Genomic DNA, 19,221 nt, shown 5'->3' with positions numbered 1-19,221 from the left:
ATTTTAGTCATTGTAATTTAGGGTATTTATAAGATTAGTCCTTAAGTTTCAACTATAAATACCCTAGCTCATATAGCTTCAAAATCATCCCAAAGCATTCTAGCTTTCTTCCAATACTAGAGAGATTTTAGAGAGTTTCTTGAGAGTTGTTTTCTCCTTTTTATCTAGAGAGAATTATCATTGTTTTTCTCCTTGGTAGATCGAGAGAGGTTGTAATTCCTATTTTCTCATAGTGAAATTCTTCTACCGTTTCCCGTGGTTTTTACCCTAAATTTTTAGGGGTTTTCCACGTAAATTTTATGTCTCTTTTTATCTTCATTTTTATTTTCTCAAATTATCAGTTGCGATTTTGCTCTATCCGATAGCCGTCTTCCGCAACAATTGGTATCAGAGCTAGATTAGAGTGTGTAATATCTGCTTATTGTCTTTGTGGTTGCCACTAAAAGGTGGATCCTCCAACATAAGAAAGTAAGAAGTTATTACCTATTCTTTGAAGGTTCCAGAGAACTATTCACGATAGTGAAATAGTGAGAGCTATCCGTAAACGAAGCAATGGCAACGAAATTTGATATTGAAAAGTTCAATGGGAGAAATTTCTCATTGTGGAAATTGAAGATGAAGGTCATCCTGAGGAAAGACGGTTGTCTAGCAGCTATCAGCGAAAGGCTAGTAGATTTCACAGACGACAACAAATGGATCGAAATGGACGGAAATGCTATGGCAAACTTTCATCTAGCATTAGCAAATGAAGTATTGTCAAGTATCGAGGAGAAGAAGACAGCTAAGGAGATATGGGATCATCTCACCAAACTGTACGAGGCCACATCGTTGCACAATAAAATTTTCCTTAAGAGAAAATTGTACACTCTCCGTATGCCAGAATCTACTTCAGTGACGGAGCACTTAAATACACTGAACACTTTATTTTCTCAGCTTACATCCTTAAGCTGTAAAATAGGAGAACAAGAACGTGCTGAACTTCTACTTCAAATTCTACCGGATTCATATGATCAACTCATCATCAACTTGACAAACAGTAATGTCACCAGTCTAGTCTTCGATGACGTTGCAGCTGTTGTTCTACAAGAAGAAAATCGACGCAAGAACAAGGAAGACAGATAAGTAAATCTGCAACAAGCAGAGGCATTGACAACGATGACAACGATGAGAGGGAGATCAACAGAACGTGGCCAAAGCAGCAGTCACAAACATGGTAGATTGAAGTCGAGAAGCAAGAAGATGAGTTGAGCTAAAGGTTTAACTTCAAGTTGATGATGAGTTGATCATACGAATCCGATAGCCGTCTTCCGCAATAGAAGACTCGTGCAAAATTCAAGAAAGAAACATCAGACTGAAAAAGGGTCTGGTGTGCTAAAGGATTATATCAGTTAAACACTGCATAGTCCCACAACATGAAGTTAAACCTTTAGCTGTTGTCTGAGCCATTCTCCCATAACAAGATATCATTTGACCAAAAAATGAAGAGAATAGTTAAATAGAATTCTCACACTCGTGATGAATTCACAGAATATACAACACCGGCCGATAATGGTACAAATATATAGTTCAGTAGGCAATGATATCACTACATCCTCTCATTAACACAAGTTGGACCTGGATGTTATATCAATGTCAACCAAAAAAACTATTCAGATCTCAAAACCCCCACCCCAAACAAAAATGATAATGAATAATTATGAACTATGGCACTCCAAGATAACATAAAGTTAAAATATGAAACTAAAATTAGTATATTCACATAGGATTTTTTCCCCAGAAAATAACAACTACATTTAAGTTACTTAGCAAAACAAGCTAAATTCACAGTTAACTAGTAACCTAACCAATATAAGCATTACACATGTGGAATGAATAAATACTCATTTCAAAAAGTCGGTACAGTCTAGTACACATCCTCTGTCATCAACTAAAGTAGAGTCAACAACAACAACAAAACCCTATTCCCGTATGCAATGGGGTAAGGAGAGATAGGGTAGTAAGCTGCCCCCAACACCAGGTTGAGAGAAGCTTCCGTGAAAGACCTCCGACAATAATAAAGATAAAATGCAATGCATGTATAAATAAATACAAAGTTGAAACAGTCTTCATATGCAGTCTTCATATGCGTGTCTGTAATGGGGAGTAATCTCTGCGTAAAAATCTCTGCATATATACAGAAAACGTAAGACACAACTAAAAATTAAAAAGAATAAACCTGGAGAAGATGATACACAATAGTCAACGATAGCAAGTTACAAGAAGGAATAAAGTCAAATGGGTTAACACCTAAACTAAGGCAACACTACTCCGCTAACCTAGTTCTAGGACTTCCTAAAATTTAAAGACAGAGACGTATATAAAGTAGAAGTCATGAAAAATTACTATAAAGGCATTAAAAAGATGACAGAGATGTTACACCCTATGTTTGCGACCCGCACTACTCGGCTACCCTGATCTTAAGTCTCCATACTTTCCTATCAGAGGTCATGTCCTCGGTAAGGGCTAAATCCTTCAAATCAGATCTCAAGAAGTCTTCCCACTTCTGCCATGGTCGTCCAATCCTTCTGGCACCGTCGACTGTAATCGACTCTACCCTCCTGACCGCATCCGACGGTAGTCGCCTAAGGACATGTCCAAACCACCGTAATCTTCCCTCCCTCAATTTTTCGGATATCAACACCACCCCAAGGACATCCTAATAGCAGAGTTTGGTGTCATGTCCCACAGAGTCCTACCACATATCCATCGAAGCATTCTCATTTCTGCGACCTCCATCTTCTTTTCGTGATCCTTCTTGATTGCCCAACATTCTGATTCATACAGCAGCGTTGGTCTTATTGTCATTCTATAAAATTTTCCCTTAAGTTTTTTAGGCACCTTCTTGTCACACAAAACTCCAGTAGCAGCCCTCCACTTTATCCATCCCGCCTTTATACGGTGTGTAACGTCATCATCTACACCCCATCTTTATATATCATAGACCCTAGGTACTTGAAACAATCCTTTGAGGGGAGAACGTGTCCTTCTATGCATACTTCTACATCTTCATCGTTTTGGTTCCCACTGAAGTTTGAACATAAATATTCGGTATTTTCAATATTGATCCTTAGACCTTTTTCTTCCAAAGTAGTCTTCCAGGTAGCCAGTCTACTACTCAGCTCAGTTTTTGTTTCAGCAACTAGGACAATATCGTCAGCGAAAAGCATACATCATGGGACACCGTCTGGTGTCGCTAAAAAGATGTAGTCCATAATCAAGGCGAAGATGTAAGGGCTAAGAGTCAACCTCTGGTGAAGTCTGATTTCCACCGGGAAAGCCTCGGTGTCGCCAACTGTAGTCCTGACGTAAAGATTATAGTGCCCAAATAAGAGCAGCAAGATATGAACTAACCTGAAGCGAATTGGAGTTGCCTTGAGATTTCTCTTGAGCGCCCAACGTAGCTTCTCGCTCTCCTATTACAAAATTTCTGGAATCCCAAAATAGCCACTGGGAATCTTAAAGATTGAGGACTCAGAAGTTAAAATTGAGAGACTTAGGGGAGAATCAAGAATTATGGCTTTTGGGAAACTAGAAGAGCGGGGTATTGGAATACTAGGCGGGAGAGAAATAAGAATTTCCTCTATGAAAGGGGATCAATAGAAAACCCTAACCGCCATTAATAAAAGCCAAAGAAACTTTCTTTTGTTTTCCCGCTCTTACTCTCCAAGAAAATATTCACTAAAGTATTAATAAGTTTCTTCGTTTGCTATTGATGTTTCAAAAATAACGAAACAATCATTAATTTTATTGTGTGCATCAAAAGATGTGCACAATTTCGATTGAGTGAATTTCACGAAAAAATTAATCTTATAAGAATATAGAAAACTGAAACAAAAATTATTGATATTAATTTGTCGTGAAAGACAATATGATTGGTTGTTATGATTAGGGATGAGCAAAGCTTAACTCGAAAAATTGATTTTTCTGAGTAGAAATGACTTCGAGTTGTAATTTCATAAACTCGACTAGACTAAAAAAAATTAAGTTCAAATCGAGTTATAAAATACAACTCGAATAACTCAAAAATTTTAGTAATTAGTAGATGAATTTTCAAATTTGAATTTGAATCCCACAATTATGTATGATATATATATATATCACATATGAAAGAAATATATATGTATTGTATTTTTTTTATCAAAAATACACATGAATTAATTGTTATATGTATGTATTATATATGATCATAAAAAATCATTTAAATTGAAATCAAATAATATCTTAATATTATAAATATTATAATTAAATTTAAATAAAAACTTGAAAACTCAACTTGACTCGACTCAAAAAAATTTCAAGTCAACTTCGAGTTGTAAAATTGGACTCATCAACTCTCACTCACCGCTATTGATGATGACTGAGAACTATAGTGCTAAAAAATAAATTATATAGAAACTCAATCACAAAATCGATACAATCATACCAAAATGATATTTTAATGTAGGTCATATCAATCAAAATTAATCGTATGATCATCTTGTTAATAACTTAACATAATGATATAATTAAATATAAAATTAAAATCTAATGTTATAATTGATAAAATTAAAAACCTAATAATATAAACGAATCAGTCAACATGATCATATTTACTTTATAAAAATTATGATCTGTTTAACTCGATAAAAAAATTATGATCTTTTATAAATATTTGACTAACGAATGTACTTATTAATTCATGACATACAATACAAACTATAACTACACAATTATATAATTTGAATTTTAAAATAATACTAATTATATTAATTTTACATCAAATATCATTTTTCCTTGAATAATATGTCGATCAATATAATGAAACATGTAGATTATCATAATTATCCAAAAAAAATAATATATAATTGCACTCAAATACACTCATCCAATAGTAAAACAATTCTCCAAATAATTTACTTTTAATTAAGATTATAATCAAATAGAGCATTCAATAAGTTATTTATATATTTTTATTTATCAAGATAAATGAATTGCCCGGCCAGCTCAGTAGGTAGAGAGTAAGGTTTTTAACCTTGTGGTCGTGAGATCGAGTCCCACGGTGGGCAATTCATAAATGTTGGAGGTCTTCCACGAAAATTACTCTCAACCTAGCGTTGGGGGTAACCTACTACCCTACCTCCCCCTTATCCCATTACATATGTGTAGACACCCGTTTTTGACTAGGCTTAAATATATATATATATATATGTTATTATAATAATTATTTATTATTATTATTATTAATTATTATTAATTCTATTAAAAATTTTTTCAGGCTCCACTACCCCACCATTATCTCAACTACACACCTACCCACCTACTCCACTACCACATGCATCAGGGAGCAAATGGCGTGGATTTGGAGTGTTTGAAATTAGCTTTAAATAAGGTTGGTGGGGGGAGCAGTGGGGAGGAGAAAGGTAGAAGCAAAGGCTCAAATGGCAGTCGAGGCTCCGAATATGAATTTTTTTCCCCAGTTCATCCCCAACGGAGACTTTTCTTGTGTTCCTTTGGTCGATACAATGCAAGAGGTTGATGTTTATCAAACCTTTTGCAAAACTTCAAACAATAAAGTCGACAGTGGCCTTACGTATAGCGTGAATATCCCAGTCTCGGCTAAAAGGAAAAGGCCAAGAGATGCATCGTTTGTCAATTGCTTCGATTCGTGCACTGTTCCTCGAAAGAATAAATCTTTGGGTATTTCTTCTGTTGTCGATGATGGTGTTTTCTGTCAGATCCAACAACAACAGCATCAGGAAATCGACTATTTGATTGCCCAACATATAGAAAAAATGAGGGTAGAACTCGAAGAAAAGAGGAAGAAACAGTCGAGAATGTTGCTCACGGTGATCCAAGACGGCATCGTGAAGAAATTGAAGGAGAAAGAAGAGGAGATTCAAAGAATGGGGAAACTGAACTGGGTTCTTCAAGAAAGGGTTAAAAGCATGTGTTTAGAGAACCAACTATGGCGGGACTTGGCGTAGACGAACGAAGCCACAGCCAATTCTCTACGCACCAATTTAGAACAAGTCCTGGCTCATGTCGCCGAGGAACGAAACGCCAACGACGGAGACGTGGCGGATTTGGTTGATGATGCGGAGCCAAGTTACAGAAGTTGCGATGAAGGGTGGCGTAACTTGGTGGTGCTACTGCAACAAAGTACGCCAAATATCAGCAAAGCAAGATCAAAGCCGTCAAAGTGATATCGGATTTGGAGTCGCATCGAAAGAATATCTTTGCTGGTGAAATTCGGATTGTGTTAACTCGAGATGTGATTGGATTTGAATTTGCAAAAGGGGCAATTCAATCTTCGATCTTTATCACAAGCAGTGTCACAGGTGGCAACTTTCCCTTTGCACATTTAACATGCCTTAATTTCCATGTTTTGGCTTTGGCATTAATTGATTTAATTAAAACATATACTAATGTTAATTAAATTAATTTTGTCTTGACTCCATGATTAGGTGCTGTTATATTTCTTAGATTGATTGCCTGCAAATGTGACTATTAATTGCCCTAAAATTGTATTGTGTGGTTGGTTATAATTTGGTTAATTAGGGTGTTGACTGTTTTAATGGGATAGTAATTAGCGTGATAAATTTCCATGTTTAATTAATAAATTATTAGTAATTAGATCAGAATTTTGGAACGTTTTGTTAATGATTAATTGCTTGTAAATTTAGATAATAACTGTTACTAAACTCGCATTATTTATTAATTAATTTTAATGGCCTTAGTTTTGACACCTAGACACTCTAATTCATTATCCTTATTCAAAATTAGATTTTAAGGAAATTATTTGATGATTCAATAATTATTCTCTTTTGGTCTTAATTAAGAATTTGAATAATAATTTTGATGCATGTTGTTGAAATTGGGTATGTTGAATTAAATATTTTTTGACTTTTTTCAGTAGTAATTCTAATCGATCAAAGATAAGCAATTCAAATCGGGTTTTGAAATTTCGATTTAAATTGTAATTTTCGCGATTAAGACAACCGTCAATTTAATTGGTACCGAAAGGGCAGTTGAAGGGTGCTAATCCTTCCTTAACTGTAACCGACTCCCGAACCCGACACATTTCTGGTGAAACGCATATCAGGTAAGATGGTGTCCGATCTACCTAAATATCGTTTTAAAATGATCGATGGCGACTCCAATCATTAATCTAATTCGAAGCCTCATTCTGGGGCCGAACCGTAAGACGGTTACGACAGCTTGACGTCTCCGCTGGGGACCGGTAAGTGAGTCAGGCCAAAATTAATTTCTGGTTGTCTTTTTTAGCAAAAATTACAAGTTTAAATTTTAATTTATTTATTCGATTCTTATTATTTATCTTTGATTGTTTTTTTTCAAATAAATAGTTGTACTAACGTTTTTTAAATTATTTCAGATATTTTTCAAAATTGTCATCTCTAGCTCTATACCCGAGCTCCGAACCCTTTTAAGTGGGGGCAAAAGCGACGTCTTCGTGGGAATTTATTCTCCGTATGGGCCTAGCAAGTAACCTTCGGGATTCATATACCTTATGTCTTCGTGTGAATTTATTCTCCGTATGGGCATAAGGGAATGTATCCTCTCGAGTTTAACTTAGTCCACATAAGCTTGTTGTAGATGCTTAATTTGTCTGGGAAGTTAGAAACCAGAAAAAAAGAGATAGTGGGGAAATAACTACCAGAAACGTGGGACACGCAAAGAAAGAACAGGGGAGGTCAGTTTTGTTTAACTACTGGAAACCATCAGAAATGAGGGACTTCACGTAGACACACAACAAAAAAAATACTTCAAGGGGGGAAGAGAAAAAAGGGGACGAACAAAGAAAAAAAATCAGAGGGAAATTTCTCGTATAGGGATTAGAGAGAAAACTGAAAGCAACAAGTGTAAGAGAATCTTTTAAGATCAATACAAAGAAATTTTCCAGATTTCTTTTTTCCTGTGGTTCGAAAGAAAATCATAGCATTCATTAAGGTATTTATTTTTTTTTTCTTCTGTTTCATTTTTCAGTGCTTTATATGTGTATGGTATGAACACGAGTAAGTAAATCACTAGAGAAAGAAAGACCAACCACAACAAACAAGAGATTCACGAAACAAAGAAAAAATATTCAGAACCAGAGAGCGAAACAGCTGAAAAATAGAAAACGAACCCCGTACCTTTATTCGTTTGAAGAAACTCACTCACATCGCTTAGGGCCAAAACCACCACCAGTCGTTCAAGGTAACCTCTTTTGACCTTAGATCTATGTCGATTTTAGGAATTTAGGAGGGGGTTTAGGTTTGGCTTGCGAGTCTAGTTCCTGAGCGAGGGGGAGATGATCGGGTTTTGGGTTTTCTCAGCGAAGCCTTGAGGGAGAAAGGATGAGAGAACGGCGAGGGTCGGTTTAAGGATGAAGAGAATAATGAACCAAGTAAAAATTTTGCCCTAAGTATCATATACATCCAGTAATCAAAACAGCGTCGTTTAGAACTGAGTCAAAACGGCAGCGTTTTGAGTCCAGGAGTGATACGACGTCGTTTGGAATGGGTCGAGCGGTGACGTTTTGAGAGTTATATTATCATCCGTGTATAGGTCGTTAGGGAGTAATTAGGTGCGAAGTCCAGTATCTTTTAATTATATTTTAGTCTTTGAGTTAGTCTTTTCCGTTTTCGTAATTCGGTTCTACTAGCGCGCATTCTGTTTTGGTCACCAGCTTATGTTATTTTTCATTTTTCGTTTATTTTTGCATTTAGCTTGTGAGTTTTGATGTTTGACAATTTAGTCCTATGGCAGACTTGAGTGATGTACTAATCAATTTATATTTTGGTTAATAATTTGATGTTTAGCTATTTTTCATCCTTTATGGTATTAAATTCAAGATTGGGTTATTCACAGTATGTTTTTATTTTATTTTAATGAATGTGCGTGTTAATGTATGTATACTATATCGTATAATTTATTTAGCATGAAAGCCCTTGTAACATATTAATAGGAGTATGATAGGTTTAATAATCTTAGAATTTAAGAATTTAAGATTTTCTTTGTAAGATAGATAACCATAAATGCATGTGAATATTTTTATAGACTTAGAAATTTGTTTGAATGCATGACATATTTTGCATAATATGCATGATAACCTCATGCATAACTGACATATCACATAATTGGATTAAGGGTAATATCCTTTTAATTTAAAATTGTTGAAGTGGGCAGTCATAACTGATTTGAGGTCCGCTTTTAATGATTTTAAAATAAAAGTGTATCCCGAAAGTGAAACAAAAAAATTGATTGTCACCTAAAATTGGGAACGAGAGAAAAAGAAATGTTCGTTTATTTAAATATATCGAGAAAAGGTTGTTATATCTTTAAGATCTGGTCTCGATATTTGTAAATAATCGAACATTCTTTTATCTTTCTAAAATGACTTGGTAATTTTAATTTAATTCGTTTGAGTGTTCTTGAATGTTTTTAATTTTACATTTGTTTTATGGGATCAAAAATTCAAATTAACTTCGAATTTGTAAAGTTTATTGCAAAACGTTAATTAATCGACTAGGTACCGATTTAGGGCGTTGTGGGGGTGCTAATCCTTCCCCGCACGTAACCGACTCCCGAACTCGGATTTTGGTAACGCAGACTTTAATTTGTTGTTTTAATTAAAATTAATTTTTATTTAAAATAACAAGCATTTTTGGGTGCCCAATCACACCCTAATCAAAGATTGGTGGCGACTCTTTGAACTGTATTTTTTCGATCATAAAGGAAATCCAAAATTTTTCGAAACGAGAGGTCTTTTCAAATCACATTTGTTTTTAAATTAAAAATCAATTGAAAGAGGTAAATTAAAAATTAATGGGGTTTTAAATCTCACATTTTTCACCATTTAAGAAAAAAAATCGTTTCGACAGCTTGGCGACTCCGCTGGGGACTTTTTTTAGAGAGTCAAGCCGATAGTCGATTAATTAATTGTCTTTGCAATTGAAAATTACAAATTCGTTTTAATTTGATTTTTGATCCATTGTTTGGTTTTAATAAGTTTGTTTGTATTTTGATTTATTTTTTCGATTAACAATTAAATAGTTGTACTAATTTGTTTGCTAATGATTTCAGATAATTGTGTGAATTTAGAAATTTTGAGTGTTTTTATTGATTGTTTTTTCGCTTTTCCTCACACACTGCACAACTGCATTATCATAACATGAGCTAAAACCCCGCTCCGTCCTAATTAAGTAGGAGTGAGAGACTATGCCCTCGTGTGGTTTTCACCTCCGCATGGGATAGTGGATCGCCTGGAGCTCACGCCTTATGGTCCTCGTGATGGTATCACCTCCGCATGGACATAAGGAGGTGTGTTCCCTCGAAATTGAACTCGATCCCCTAAAGCCTGTGATGGGCCAGGATTGAGGGTTCGGTAGCCCAAGGGGGCACCGACAAGGACAATTCGAGAAACTATTACTTTAGAACTAACCCGGCATATAGTGAACGTAGAGCCTGAACTTAGGTTGAACCAAACCCAAACCTTAAGAATCCGTGAGGAGGGTACACAAGGAAAAGTTTTTTTTGATTCATTTTTTTTTCGAACAAGCATGCGAATAGATATCATGTGGTTAGGTTTATTTTTTTTTTTGAATAAATGCATGCGAACTAGATATCATGCGGTTAGGTTTATTTTTTGAACAAGCATGCGAATTAGATATCATGCGGTTAGGATTCTTTTGTGGATAACAAAGCCTGGGGGTAGATATCATGTTGGGTAGGATCTGATAAAGCATGATGGGGTAGTCAGCATGTGGGTAGGATTTTTTATCTTGAATTAATTGCTTCATGTTTACTAACCGATCTTTTGTTGTTTTTGCCTTGTTTCTTTTCTGTTTTGCATTGCATTGTCCATTACATGGTGTTGATTTGGGGTCGATGTCCATATAGAAGGCCAGTAATATGGAACGAACGGTTCAGAAAGAGGTTGAGGACAATGCAGATGTTCTGAGGTGGTCGGAACAGTCCCAATTGACCAATGGAGACAGCGTGATGCCTGGATACGTGTCGGAGTTATTTGGTTATACTCACATCAACGTGCGTCAGAATGATCTAAGTGAGCTAAAGGAGATATGGGGAAGATGGACAGTAGTCGATAAGGAGAGGTGTTATCAGTTGTACGGTGATATTCCTTATCTTCTGGATGTTCATATTGATCGAAATCTGTTTAGAGCATTGGCGCAGTTCTGGAATCCGGCTTATAGCTGTTTCACATTTGGTAGGGTGGACCTGACACCAACAATAGAGGAATATCAAGCTTTGGTCTGTTGTCCGAGGTCCCAGATAGATAGAATATATACCAAGTTGCCAGTCACTCCTTCATTTAAGAAGAAATTACTATTGATGACCGGAATGAGTGAAGATTGGGTAATCAGAAACATTAAGAAGAAAGGAGACAGTGAGTGCATCTCTTGGGCTGCTCTGAAAGAAGTAATTGCTCATCATCCTGATAAAAGAAAGAAGCTTGACTTGTTTGCTTTAGGGATTTATGGGCTTGTTATTTTTCCAAAAGTGCTAGGATATGTAGACGTATCAGTTGTTGACCTGTTTGAAAGATTAGACAAGCACGTGGATCCTGTTCCAGCTATTCTAGCTGAGACGTTCGGTCTTTGAGTTCTTGTAGGCGCGAGGGAGAAGGACGCTTTATAGGATGTGCGCCTTTGCTGCTAGTGTGGATTCTGAATCATTTTAAACATGTTGAAAGAGCACCAGGACGAGTGTTTCTAGACGGTTTCTCACCTTTGAAGGATTTTCTTTCTAAAGAGTGGCCTGGGGGTTTTACCGAAGAAAAATGGATGGTCATCGTCAAAGATATCAGGGATGGAGATATTTTATGGCGAGCTTCGTGGAATACCTCTTCGGATATACTTTACCGATGTGGAGAGCGAGATTGGGTTCCTTTGCCAGGTATATGGGGTTTTGTTGGGTATGCTCCGCTACTAGTTTCCAGACAGTATGGATCGAGGTAGTTCATTCCAGCCACGTGGGACTTGGTAGGGTCAGATTTTGCATTCAAAGTAGACCAATATAAGGGTAAAGTTAAAGGGGTTGCTGAGGCCTGGAAGCAAACTCGTCGCGTGAATTTGTTCACCTATGATCTCGAGTTATCTCAAGAGTACGAGCAGTGGAGAAGCGGTTGAGTAAACGATAACATCCCGATAGTGAATCCTGAAAATATTCAGCCGGTGGAAGAACAGTTGAGAGTGGTGCCATCTCCATTAGAGTTAGCCAAGCGCGATTTCGAAGCAGAACGGAGACAATGGAGAATGACTTTACAGAAATTGGAAGATGAAGTGTATCAAAAGGGATTGGAGATTGACATTCAGAAGAGTAGAGCAGATCGAATTGAAAAAATGGAGAAGCAACTTCGGCTAGACTTTGACGATCTTCGGTCAACTTATCAGCGAATGGTAAAAGCTCAGACAGGTTCTAGCTCGAGTAAGTCTGTTGAATTGAGGCAAGAGGTGGCGAGCCTCAAAAGGGTAGCCGGAGAGAGTCAAGAAGAGCTCAAGCAAAGCAGGCACCAAGTTAAGATTTTATCGAAGGAAAATGATTCTTTAGAGCAGTGGTTACAAGAGAGTCAAGCCCAGAATGAGAAGTTGAAGGGGAAAATTTCAAGTTTAGAGACTGCATTACGACGATACCGAAGCGGGGAAGGTAGCTCAAGCCGTGGGGAGGTTGAAAGTTTGAAGAGACAAGTGAGCGAGCTTGAAGCCATGGTTCAAGAGTTTCAGAGGCAAGCAAGTGAGTTATCGATAGTTCCCTATGAGGGGGATATACAATGGCGTTTTCGATGGGAGCGAGCTCAGGCGAGAGTTAAGCAAAGAGAGGACTTTATTGCTTGTTACCTAGAACACGCACGAGGGATAGCTCAATATTTGGTCATTCTATCTGAGGAAGCTGCTGATGTGACTGAAGAACTGGATCCTGAGGCTGAAGAAAACCAGAAGATTGTAGAGTTACTAGCACACGTACAAGAAATAGGAGAGATGGTGAAAATTTATTTGTGATATGTTTCAACTTTGTAATTGAACGTCGTTCTAATATAAAGAGTTGTTCTAAGGAGTCGTTCCAGGATCAACACCCTGCATTTTGCATATGCATTTTTAATGCATTTAGTTTTTGCATCGCATTTTATTCATTCATAATCATATGTTTCATATTCATTAATAAATATCAGCGATAACAAAATGACTCTGTGACAGAGTAATACTGGAAAATCCCAAGTATATCTACAGAACCAGGAAGAAAGTTATGGAAGACAAACTTGCCCAAATTGAGAAGGCTCAGTCGGAGTTACAAGATAATATCAAGAAAATGCAAGAAGATATGATGAATGCCCAAAAAGAGATGTTTGCCAAGTTTGCGAGTATGTTGGAAGGAAGAAATCCAGAACTGGGGAAAAGCCCTATGCCAGAAGGTGTAACTGAAGACCCACTTCATCATCCAGGGTAAACCCCAGAACAATCTCAGAATGTTCAAGTGACCCTGTTCATGTCGGGAAGGTGCACATTAATCCAGTCGGTGCTTCTGTTAACGTACAGCCTGGATCTAGTTCGTATCAGGAAGAACATCAATATCATCAAGTTCCAGACCTTGATGAAGATGCCAAGAAGGACCAAAATAATCTGTTGGAAGAGAAATGGAAGCAGTTAGAAAGAGAGGTCAGAGCCATGAAGGAAGATACCAGTGTCTATGGATTTGACGCAAAGGAGTTAAGTCTAGTTCCTGATCTGGTCTTGCCTCCAAAGTTTAAAGTTCCTGACTTTGAAAAGTTTGATGGTACCAGGTGCCCCTCTGCACATATCACAATGTTTTGTAGGAAGATGACCGGATACATAGGGGACGATCAATTGTTGATACACTGCTTTCAGGAAAGCTTAACTGGCTCGGCAATCCGATGGTATAACCAGCTGAGTAGAGCTAATATTAAATCGTGGAAAGACATAGATAAGTCATTTCTTGAGCAATACAAACATGTAAAGGATGTTAGGCCCAACAGGATGATGTTGCAAGGAATGGAAAAGAAGTCTAACGAGAGTTTTAAACAATATGCTCAAAGATGGAGAGATGTAGCAGTGCAAGTCCACCCGCCATTGGAAGAGGAAGAAACAAATATGCTTTTTGTCAACACCTTAAAGGCTCCTTTTTTCTCGCATCTTATTGGTAATCCTTATCGAAGTTTTACTGATGTAGTTACGGCGGGAGAAATGATTGAAATGGCTGTTAAGAGTGGGAAGCTCGAGGGAGGAGAGTCTAGTAAGAGGCCACCAACGAGTAAAAAAGAAAACGAAGTCAGTAATGTGAGGTATTACGATTCTAATAACATCACTGTTTCCCGTCCTCAAGGAGCAGGGTCATCGACACAAAATGACAATAGACAAGGGGCAAGGGACCAGATGAGAGAGAGGCCTCAATTTGACCCTATCCCGATGACTTATAAGGAATTATTTCAGATTTTGTATGATCGGCATGTGGTTTCGCCGTATCACGTGACACCAATGCAACCTCCTTTTCTAAAATGGTATGATGCTAGTGCTCAGTGTGAGTACCATGCAGGGAACCCTGGGCATTCCATTGAGAATTGTACTGCTTTTAAGAAGGTTGTCCAAGCTTTGAGAACGAGGAATGTCATCAACTTTGGTGATAGTGAGCAGCCAAATATAGCTCAGAATCCGTTGCCAAGCCATGCAGGGGCAGGAGTTAATGCGATTACTGAAGAGAAGAAAGAGAATTGTAAGGAATGTTGGTGAGGTGGTATCACCCATGAGTTGGGTGTGGTGCCAGATGGTCAAGGTAGGATTGTTGAAGCCCAGTTTGATGGGTGAACAGTTTAACAGTGGAGAGGTGTGTCAGTATCATAACAGTGAAGGACACAGTATTCAGCAATGTCCTGACTTCCTATCTTTGGTACAAGACATGATGGACAGTAAAGAAATTGAGTTCTTTAGAGAGATTGTTGAAGAAGAGGAAGCGGAAGTTTGCGCTTCAGAAGGATCGTCTAAAGGGGTATACAATGCCAGTTGTCCCTGATTATTACTCCCAAAAATCGAGTTGCTGAGAAGGTAGTCCCAAAAGTGGTTATTACACCTCCATCTCCATTCCCATATCGGGATAATAAACAAGTGCCTTGGAGATATGATTGCCAGATGGGAGATGTAACAAAAGAGAATGAGGAAGTAGATGAGGTGGGACGCTTTACTAGAAGCGGTAGGTGTTATTCTCTTAATCCACTTAAAGAGTCTGAGAAGAAGGTTGCAGTTGATAAAGGGAAAAAAGTGGATGTGCAGATAGAAGAGGATAAGCCTGTTATCAATGAACCAGTAACCGAGAGTGAAGCGGTAGAATTTTTGAAGTTTCTGAAACACAGTGAATACAGTGTTGTGGAACAGTTACACAAGTTGCATGCCCGTATTTCTGTTTTATCATTACTTTTGAGTTCAGAGGCCCATAGGAATGCTCTGTTAAAGGTTTTGAACCAGACTTTTGTTCCGAAAGAGTTGCCCATTGAAAAGTTGGATCGGTTAGTTTCCAATATACAAGCTGATAATTTTTTATCTTTTTTTGAGGATGAGATCCCTTCTGGGATGATTGGTAGTCAGAAGGCTTTGCACATTACAGTTAAATGTAAAGGGTATGTGTTGTCCAGGGTCTTGGTTGATAATGGTTCAGCTTTAAATGTGATGCCCTTAGTGACTCTGAAGAAGCTTCCATTAGATAGTACACTTATGAGAACCTGTCAAAGTGTGGTTCGAGCTTTCGATGGGACTAAAAGAGAAGTGTTGGGCAAGATTGATGTTCCTCTGAATATTGGTCCAGCAACTTATGAAGTAGAATTTCTCGTAATGGACATTATGCCTACGTACAATTGTTTGTTGGGAAGGCCTTGGATTCATCAGGCCGGTGCAGTTCCGTCCACATTACACCAGAGACTGAAATTTGTAATTGATGGAAGGTTGGTATGTATTCACGCTGAAGAGGACATTATTGCTTTTGTTTCTACTACTGCTCCGTATATTGAAGTTGATGAGCAAGCCATCGAGTGTTCTTTCAGATCGTTGGAGTTTGTCAATGCTACGTTTGTGGCCAAAGGCAAGAAGATACCAAAACCTCGATTGTCAAACTGTACCAAGATGGGGCTTAAATTGACTCTTGGAAGAGGAGCAAAAATTGGAAAGGGTTTAGGTCGACAGTTGCAAGGACCGGTAAATCCCATATGCCCTATTACTAAAAAAGATCGATTTGGTTTGGGATATCAGCCAACTTCGAGGGATAAGATGAGGGGAATTAAGAAGGGCCAAGAAATCAGAAAGGCCAGATTGGCTGGTGAAGACCTTAGCTGGGAACCCATGACCTTCCCGCCGTTGAGTAGCATTTTCATGTCTGGAGGGCATATGTTTCAAGGGAATTCAAGGAACACCGAGGTGATAGTTGAGAATGCCTTGGGAGATTTAGGCATTAATGTTATAACTGATGATGAATCCGAGGAAATGAGAGCTATGGGCATTTATCCTGCACCACCGGGCTTCGTGTTGAACAATTGGACCGAGGAAGAATTGCCTGTAGTTTACAAATATGTTACAGAGTAATGCACTGGAACTTTCTCCCTGTTGTTCATACCCTGGGGCAATAGGTGATTTTATGTAAAGGGTTAAGCTGTTTGTTTTTTCTTGCTTTCAATAAAAGATGCATTCTGTTAGTTCCAAATGGCAAACATTTTCCCATTCATTTCATTCATTCATTCTTTGTTGTATATATGTATGTATTTATTTATTTATTTCTATTTATTTATATGGGAAAAGATCCTCCCATATGTATATATGTATATATATCTTCTCTTTCATTATTTTTTCAGGAGCTCAGATATCAATAATATGAATGCTAATGACTCTGACCCGGAGATTGATTTCGAAAAGCCTATATGTCAAGGGGAGATCGAGGATTGTGATGATGATGAAGGATGTGAACTACCTTCTGAATTGCTGAAAATGGTGGAGAATGAAGATAAGCAGATTCTACCTCATAAAGAGTCTACTGAAAGTTTGAATTTGGGGACGGATGAGGATAAGAGAGAAATAAATATTGGTATCACTCTGTCAGTTGGAGGTCGACATGATTTGATAGAATTGCTTCAAGAATACAAAGATGTGTTTGCTTGGTCATACGAAGATATGTCGGGTTTGGATACAGAATTGGTTGTTCACAAACTGCCAATAAAGCCTGAATGTAAACCGGTACAGCAAAAACTGAGAAGAATGAGACCTGAGATGCTGCTCAAGATTAAAGAGGAAGTGAAAAAACAATTTGATGCCGGGTTTCTTAAAGTGGCCAAATATCCTGAATGGGTAGCTAATATTGTCCCAGTACCGAAGAAGGATGGGAAAGTTCGAATGTGTGTTGACTACAGGGATCTCAATCGAGCTAGTCCAAAAGATAATTTTCCTTTGCCACATATAGACACTCTAGTGGATAATATTGCTGGAAATTCTTTGTTCTCTTTTATGGATGGTTTCTCTGGCTACAATCAAATTAAGATGAACCCTGAAGATATGGAAAAAACAACGTTCGTTACCATGTGGGGAACGTTTTGTTATAAAGTAATGCCGTTTGGACTGAAGAACGCCAGGGCAACATATCAAAGGGCCATGGTGATGTTATTTCACGACATGATGCATAAAGAGATAGAAGTTTATGTCGATGATATGATTGTCAAAGCTAAGACAGAGGAAGAACATATTGGGAATTTGAGAAAACTCTTTAAAAGACTAAAAAGATGCCAGCTAAAACTCAACCCAAATAAATGTACTTTTGGGGTGACATCTGGGAAGCTGTTGGGATTTGTAGTGAGCCGAAAAGGAATTGAAATATACCCAGATAAAGTAAAGGCTATTCAAGACTTGCCAGCCCCACGAACACAAAAAGAAGTCAGAGGATTTTTTGGGAGATTAAATTATATAGCTCGGTTTATTTCACAATTGACAGAAAAGTGTGATCCCATATTCCGCCTTCTTCGCAAGAATAACTCAGGAGAATGGACGGAGGACTGTCAAAGAGCTTTTGAAGCAGTGAAAAGATATTTGTCGAGCACTCCAATCTTAGCGCCACCCATCTCAGGCAAACCCTTGATTCTTTATTTGTCGGTTTATGAAAATTCAATGGGGTGTGTGCTGGGGCAACGTGACCAAACTGAGAAGAAAGAAAGGGCTATCTATTATCTCAGTAAGAAGTTCACTGAATGTGAGACAAGATATTCACCCGTTGAAAAGTTGTGTTGCGCTTTAGTATGGGCTACCCGAAGGCTTAGACAATATATGTTGTATCATACTACTTGGCTTTTATCCAAGATTGATCCTTTGAAATATCTAATGGGTGTGCCTGTATTATCTGGAAGATTAGCTCGTTGGCAGATCTTATTGTCCGAATTTGACATCCAGTATGTAAACCAGACGGCAGTTAAAGGAAGTGCTATAGCGGAATTCATTGCAAGCAGGGCTTCAGAAGAATATGAGTCGTTGAGCTTTGATTTCCCGGATGAAGATTTAATGGCTATTTTGGTAGAAGAAGCAGTTGTATCCACTAGCAAATATTGGAAATTGAACTTCGATGGTGCTTCAAATGCCATGGGACATGGAATCAGGGCAATTTTGGTATCACCAGAGGGAGAGCATTATCCTTTCACCAGTCGGCTTAGTTTTGATTGTACAAACAATATGGCCGAGTATGAAGCTTGTGTTCTGGGTCTTAGAGCTGCTGTTGAACGCAAAGTAAAAATGCTCAAGGTGTATGGAGATTCAGCTTTGGTAATATACCAGCTCAGAGGAGAATGGGAGACAAAAGATCCCAAGCTTGTAGAATACCGTAAGTTAGTTATGGAACTTGTTAAAGAATTTGATGAAGTAACTTTCAATTACCTCCCCAGAGAAGAGAATCAGATGGCAGATGCCTTAGCCACACTGCAGCAGCGTTTAAGATGAACGAGTATTCAAATATGATGCCCATTGAAATGAAGGCTTATGAGTATCCAGCCCATTGTTTTAATATTGAAGAAGAAGAAGATGGAAACCCTGGTATTATGATATCTTGCAATATATAAGGTATCAGAGTTATCCAGAACAGGCTACTGAGAATGATAAGAGAACCATTAGAAGAATGACATCAGGATATGTGCTTGATGGTGAGACCCTATACAAG

The 19,221-nt window shown here is 37.8% G+C and overlaps 1 pseudogene; it reads left to right on the top strand.

Moving 5' to 3' along the window:
* Window positions 1-5,456: 5,456 nt before the first annotated feature.
* LOC120127337 lies at window positions 5,457-6,221 on the top strand (annotated as a pseudogene).
* Window positions 6,222-19,221: the final 13,000 nt, after the last annotated feature.

Source organism: Hibiscus syriacus, unplaced genomic scaffold (genome assembly GCF_006381635.1).
Source record: "Hibiscus syriacus cultivar Baekdansim isolate YM2019G1 unplaced genomic scaffold, ASM638163v2 tig00110467_pilon, whole genome shotgun sequence".
Taxonomy (NCBI): domain Eukaryota; kingdom Viridiplantae; phylum Streptophyta; class Magnoliopsida; order Malvales; family Malvaceae; genus Hibiscus; species Hibiscus syriacus.
Note: the sequence above shows the minus strand (reverse complement) of the source record. Positions and strands in the feature narration are given on the sequence as shown.